This window comes from Somniosus microcephalus, unplaced genomic scaffold (assembly GCF_052327205.1).
Source record: "Somniosus microcephalus isolate GS21.2 unplaced genomic scaffold, FLI_Smic_1.0 unresolved_chr2, whole genome shotgun sequence".
In the NCBI taxonomy this organism is placed as follows: Eukaryota; Metazoa; Chordata; class Chondrichthyes; order Squaliformes; family Somniosidae; genus Somniosus; species Somniosus microcephalus.
Window position 1 is genome coordinate 56,773,945 of NW_028225180.1, and position 7,181 is coordinate 56,781,125.

General features: G+C 48.2%; 1 long non-coding RNA gene across 1 annotated transcript; it reads right to left on the reverse strand.

The window, feature by feature from the left end:
- Positions 1 to 3,036: 3,036 nt before the first annotated feature.
- Positions 3,037 to 5,323, reverse strand: LOC147092682 (uncharacterized). The gene is made up of 3 exons (XR_015075019.1): positions 5,029 to 5,323; positions 4,736 to 4,903; positions 3,037 to 4,566 (listed from the first exon to the last, which is right to left on the reverse strand). It is a non-coding gene; the product is annotated as an uncharacterized LOC147092682 (long non-coding RNA).
- Positions 5,324 to 7,181: the final 1,858 nt, after the last annotated feature.

The window sequence follows — 7,181 nt, forward strand, 5'->3', positions numbered from 1 at the left end:
CAGAGGGGACTCATGTTTCCTCCTCCTGAGAGGACTGACTGAGACATCCTCCAGATGAGATTGACCTATAGCTCCTCCAGTGGGGAATGACCAAGACATCCTCCAGACGGGACTGACCGATACCTTCTCCGGAGGGGATGACCGAGACCTCCTCCAGACGGGACTGACCAATACCATCTCCAGAAGGTTGACCGAGACCTCCTCCACAGCGAACTGACCGATGCCTCCTCCAGAGGAGACTGCCCAAAACCTCCTTCAGGGGAGACTGATCGAAACCTCCTCCAGGTGAGACTGAACGCGGCATCCTCCATAGGTTGTATTCAAAGGGGCACACGTGAATTCTGTCTGTTTATTTCCCGGGTTTAAATTTCCTCTCTGTGCCCTGGTTTTGTTGCTTCGGATTAACAGGTTCCTGTTCGATTGTGGCCCTTGTGTTTTGAAGAGGTTGAAGCCTGGGGTTAAAGTAGCACTGCCTGCAATGTTACAAAAATGTTAACTCGGAGCGTGATGATCAGGGACTGAGACTGAAGTAAAGTCGGAAACGTGAACCCGGGAATGGACATCTCAATATAATGCTGGTATTTCAGAGCGTTGTGACAACTTTGAGGGGTCATGGAGGCAATTTGAGGGGATTTGATAGAGTAAACAAGGAGAAACTATTTCCAGTTGCAGGAGACTGGGTAACCAAAGGACACAGGTTTAAAATAATTGGCAAAAGAACCAGAGCAGAGATGAGGGGGGCTTTTCATGCAGTGAGTTGTTCCGATCTGGAATGCACTGCCTGAAAGGGTGCTTTTTTTTAAATTCGCTTATGGGATGTGGGCGTCGCTGGCAAAACCAGCATTTATTGCACATCCCTAATTGCTCGAGAAGGTGGTGGTGTGCCTCCTTCTTGAACCGCTGCAGTCCGTGTGGTGAAGGTACTCCGACAGTGCTAGTAGGTAGTGAGTTCCAGGATTGTGACCCAGCGACGATGAAGGATCGGCGATATACTTCTAAGTCAGGACTGTGTGTGACTTGGAGGGGAACTTGGAGGTGGTGGTGGTCCCATGCACCTGCTGCCCGTGTCCTTCCACGTGGAAGAAGTCGCGGGTTTCCATGGTGCTCTCGAAGAAGCCATGGCGAGTTGCTGCAGTGTATCTTGTAGATGGTACACACTACAGCCACAGTACACCGGTGGTCGAGGGAGTGAAAGTTTAAGGTGATGGATGTGCTGCCAATCAAACGGGCTGCTTTATCCTGGATGGTGTCGAGCTTCTTGAGTGTTGTTGCAGCTGCACTCATCCAGGCAAGTGGAGAGTATTCCATCACACTCCTGACTTGTGCATTGTAGATGGTGGGAGGGCTTTGGGGAGTCAGGAGGTGAGACATTCGCTGCAGAATGCCCAGTCTCCGACCTGCTCTTGTTGCCACAGTATTTATCTGGCTGGTTCAGTTATGAGTCTGGTCAATGTTGACCCCCAGGATGCTGATGGTGGGGGATTCGGCGATGGTAATGCCGTTGAATGTCAAGGGGAGGTGGTTAGACTCTCGCTTGTTGGAGACGGTCATTGCCTGACGGGCGAACATTATCTGCCACTTATCAGCCCAAGTCTTGTTGCATGTGGGCATGGACAGCGTCGTCATCTAAGGAGTTGTGAATGGCGCTGAACACAGTGCAGTCACCAGTGAACATCCCCATTTCTGACCTTATGTTGGAGGGAAGGTCATTGATGAAGCAGCTGAAGATGGTTGGGCCTAGGACACTGCCCTGAGGAACTCCTGCAGTGATGCCCTGGGGCTGTGATGATTGACCTTCAATCACCACCACCAGCTTCCTTTGTGCTAGGTATGACTCCAGCCAGTGGAGCGTTTTTCCCCCCGATTCCCATTGACTTCAGTTTTACTAGGGATCATTGATGCCACACTCGGTCAAATGCTGCCTTGATGGCAAAGGCACTCACTCTCATCTCACCTCTGGTATTCAGCTCCTTTGTCCATGTTTGGAACAAGGCTGTAATGAGGTTGGGAGTCGAGTGGTCTTGGTGGAACCCAAACTGGGCATCAGCGAGCAGGTTATTGGTAAGTGCCACTTGATAGCACTGTCGATGACACCTTCCATCACTTTGCTGATGCTTGAGAGTAGACTGAGGGTGGTATTTGGGCAGGTTGGATTTGTCCTGCTTTTTTTTGTGTAAAGGGCATAACCTGAGCAATTTTCCACATTGTCGGATAGATGCCAGTGTTGCAGCTGTACTGGAACAGCTTGGCAAGAGGCGCGGCTTGTTCTGGAGCACGTCTTCAGCACCATCGCCAGGATGTTGTCAGGGCCATAGCCTTTGCTGTATCTAGTGCACTCAGCCCTTTCTTGAGAGCACGTGGAGTGAATCGAATTGCCTGAAGACTGGCTTCTGTGATGATGGGGACTCGGGAGTTGGCCAATGTGGATCATCCACTCGGCACTTCTAGCTGAGGATGTTGCAAACGCTTCAGCCTTGTCTTTTGCACTCACATGCTGGGCTCCACCATCATTGATGGGGATATTCATGGAGGCTCCTCCTCCCGTTAGTTGCTTAATGGTCCACCACTATTCACGACTGAGGCAGATTGTACTTGTATACTTGTAAAGAAACAGTTTGCAGGGTTACGGGGAGAGAGAGGGACTAATTGGATCGCGCTTTCAAAGAGCTGGCACAGACAGGATGAGCCGAATGGGCTAAATGATTATGATTTGATGCAGATTGATGGGGGCCATTTTGCTGCAGGGTGATGTTGACCATTTTGCGACAGGTTCATGGTGGCCATTTCCCGTTGCCTGTGGGGCACCATTTTTAGAGTCCCAGCTGCGCTCTTTTGCTGACACTCTTGTGTAAATTGTATATCCAGCCTCCCGAGTAAGACCACCCGCTTCAATAGACTGACAGGTCGCGTCTACTGTATCATTTGGAGAAGGTGGGATGTACAATTGAGGAATCTTTATTTAATATTAAAACAATGAAGCCAGATATTATGTAAATAACGAGATGACCAGGCGCGAGCTGAAGTAAGCGGTGGAGTTTTATTAACACAACACAGAGACAACAACGATAACTTGCATTTATATAGTGGATTTAATGTAATGAAATGTCACAAGGCAATTATCAGACAAAATTTGACACTGTCCCACAAAAAGAGATTTTAGGACAGATGACCCAAAGCTCGGTGAAACTGGTAGGTTTTAAGAAGCATTTAAAGGAGGGGGAAAGAGAGGTAGAGCTGTGAAGTGATTTAGGGAGGGAATTCCAGAGTTTAGGGCCTTGGCAGCTGAAGTCATGACAACAATGTGGAGCGGAGAGATCTCGAAGGGTTGTAGGGATACTTGTTACAGAGTGGGACTCCTCACTGGGAAAGACACACACTGTACACAGGGACACTTGTTACAGAGTGGGACTCCTCACTGGGAGAGACACACACTGTACACAAGGACACTTGTTACAGAGTCTGACTCCTCACTGGGAGAGACACACACTGTACACAGGGACACTTGTTACAGAGTCTGACTCCTCACTGGGAGAGACACACACTGTACACAGGGACACTTGTTACAGAGTCTGACTCCTCACTGGGAGAGACACACACTGTACACAGGGACACTTCTGGTCACCACATTTTAGGAAGGATGTGAAGGCCCTCGAGAGGGTGCAGAGGATTTACTAGAATGGGTCCGGGGATGGGGGAATCTTAGCTACAAGGACAGGTTGGAGAAGCTGGATTTGTTTTCATTAGAGCAAAGGAGTTTGAGGGGTGTTTTGATAGAGGTATACAAGATTATGACGGGTATGGATAGGCTAGACGGGGAAGGGCTGTTCCCGCTAGTTGACAGTACAAGGACTAGGAACACAGATTTGGGCAAGAGATACAGAGGGGAGGTGAGGAAAAACTTTTTACGCAGCGAGTGGCGAGGACCTAGAACTCGCTGCCGACGGAAGTGGTGGATGAAGAGATATTCAATGTTTTCAAGGGGAGACTGGATAGGCACGTGAGTGAAATAAACGTGAAGTGTTATGGGGATAGAGCAGGGGAATGGGACTGACGGATTGCTCTACAGAGAGCTGGCACGGAATCAATGGGCCGAATGGCCTCCTTCTGTGTCATTATGACTATGACATTTGTTACATAGTCTGACTCCTCACTGGGAGAGACACACTGTACACAGGGACACTTGTTACACAAATCGACTCCTCTTTGGGAGAGACACCCAGGAATACTCAGTGCAATTGTCAGTGTCCCCCTGCAGCCCAGACTGAGCCCCACCCTGGGCCCTTCCTGTCTGTTCATTTCCCCAGTGCCCCATTGGGGAACATTCAGCCCCGGATATCCTGCAGAAGCAGCACTGTGGGGCCGGGCAGCTGAGTCTCGGGACCCTGTGGCTGGGCCTCTGACCTCACAATGGGAGATGACGCTCACTCAGCTCGAGCTGGAAACCCTTAAACGGCCGATAATAGTCATAATTGAAATGTTCATACAAACACTCTCAGTCCGGGTCTTGATTCCCACAACGACTCCAGGTGTCTCTTTCCATTTGAACTGAATTGATTCTCCTCCAGCCTGAAACAAATTAAAGATTAAAGAGGAAATAAACAATTGCACAACAGTGTAAATAACAGGGAGACTAGGGTTAATAGTTCAACAATAATTACAAAAAATACTATCCATAAAAGTGACTGAATCCCTTTTAGTCTTTAATTATTACATTACTCATTTACACATCACTCACCAGATCCGCTCCAGACTCCTGCAAGTCAGTAGAAGGCGGCGGAGAGCGGGGACAGATCAGTCTGTGAAGGAGCTAAATCCAAGGTTCAGATCCGTCAATGACCGGATTGCACTGAGAGCGGAGGCGAGATCCTCGGTACAAGAATCCGAGACCCCGACATCCCATAGCCTGGGGATCAGAGAGAAATAACAGGAATCAGAGTAAATCCCCAGATTATTAATAATACCAATAATAATGTCCAGTGTTGGACATCCAGTTATTATAAACACAATCTCAAACAGTCTGGTACTTACTGCAGTTTCTGTATTTTACAGTCCGGGTTCCTCAGAGACGCAGACACCAGTTTCACTCCTGAATCTCCCAGTTTATTGTAACTCTGTCTAAACACAAACAGAGATTGACAAACAAACTGAAACAAACCCCGGCTCCGATATAATTTGCTCTCTCGGATATTCTAGAAATCACTGAGAGTACTTCAGGAAATAAATAACCCGGTTTCCCACCACGACATCCCACCTGGGTGAGTCAGGTGCGGCCGGGGTCGGTGACGGGTCGCAGCCCCGCTCTGCAGATGGACTTGCCCTTGATTGTCTTGTTAATCCTCGCCCAGCGTGTTTCCCGGCCAATTAGAGGAAGCGGGTCTGGTGACGTCACTTGATGACGCGTCAGCAACCGCTCTCCTTAAAGGGGCCATGCGTAAATTTAGCTTGACATTTGTGCTGTCAGTGTTCTGCAGCATTGAGGTGCTGCAAACACGGAGAACCTCTGCACAGAGGTGCATGGCTACACACAGGCTCTCCCATGATTCCCTCCATGTGCTTATGGTTCTCTTCCCATCCAAAGGGCGGAAGAGACCTCACCAGGAGATCAACACAGCCTGGTTGCACATTGCACCGGAAGACACAAGCAGGGATGTCGTCAGGAGGACCAGGCTGCAGTGGTTCAAACCTTTCATGAAACGTTACTGCAAAGCCACACTCAAACTCATCCTGCTGTGCCACTCATCACATTCCCATCACTCTGCCTTTCCTACCCTACTCCTGCACCTCCTTATTCACACCAACTTACCTTGCACCTCCACCCATCCCTCTCTATCTGCATTGTCACTTCCCCATCTCATTAGCCACCACTCACACTCAGCCTCATCCTAGTCCAATCATACCAACTAACACCACACAAGGGAAGGCACTTGGGTTTTTTAGCCAATGTTCATGTGAAGTGGCTTAGTGAGTTGCACTGAATGGTGAGACATAACGGTATCCCCCGGAATGCCGATGAGTGTGAAAGGAATGGTTTGGGCATTGTAGGGATATTGTGTTGGTGTCAACCTGGCACATCAGCTTGCAGCCAGGTTGTGCAGCTTCAAGTGAAGTAAATCTGGCCATGGTGAGGCCAATCCTGGCGTCCCGGGCAACAATGTAGATGGAATAAAATGATAAAGTGGTGATTCTATGCACTTTATACTCTGTGCATTATATTAACCTGTATAATATCTCGGGGTGAGTTATATTGTGAAACGCCACCAAACTATGAAAAATCCATCCCCCAGGATTTTATGCAACAAGGAGAGTTTATTCTGTCCCGTTGCAAATTTTAAATGTCCCTGAGCCCCTAGTTTATAGGGGAGGGGAGTCCCTCACTTTATTCCCCATTAAACTGGCTCTACATTTATTTCAAGTGTAACTGGCCTGACAGTTTTTGGGGAATTTTCGGAAGTTCCCTCCCCGAGCGGGGCCTCACACACAGGGGGCGGATTATTGGGAATTTCCGGGTTCAATGCCCCGGTTTACCCAGGAGCCGCCCGCTGTGTGCGAGGCCCCACCACTGGCCAGTGTGTGCCTGTACTCCGGGGCTGATACCCCACAGCACGTTAGATTGGAACCTTTTCACCAGCAGATTTTAGATCCTGAATATCAATCTTTACTCAATGTTCAGGACTGTGAATAATTGTTAACATTTACAGCTGAAAGAATACCCGATTCCCCAATATTCCCAATCCAGGAAACTTCCCCCTCGACAAGACAAACCCTGCACAGTATTGGAGTAAATATCGAACTGTTAGTGATTTAAACTTGGGATTCTGTCCTGTTTCTAGTTGAAATGCTGGATGTGGAAAACATTTTAAATTAATTTTATCTTTACTGCCGGATTATATCCGCTGTATATTTATTGTAGTTAAATTATCAGACTCTCAGTGACCTGCATTTGTTGATTCGACATAGATTGTAAAATTCTACTTGGTCACAAGGATCCATTCCAGGTTCTCCAGTCCTTAGGGAATTACTGACCGATCCTTTTATTATTGGTCATATCTGTGTTGAATCTGCTTCTCTCTGGTTTAACTGAACTGTTAGTATCCCTTCATTACGAAGCAACAACACAATCCGTGACTGTTCCACAATTCATCCAACAGTTAGAGACAAACAAACAGTTACCTCAACACCCG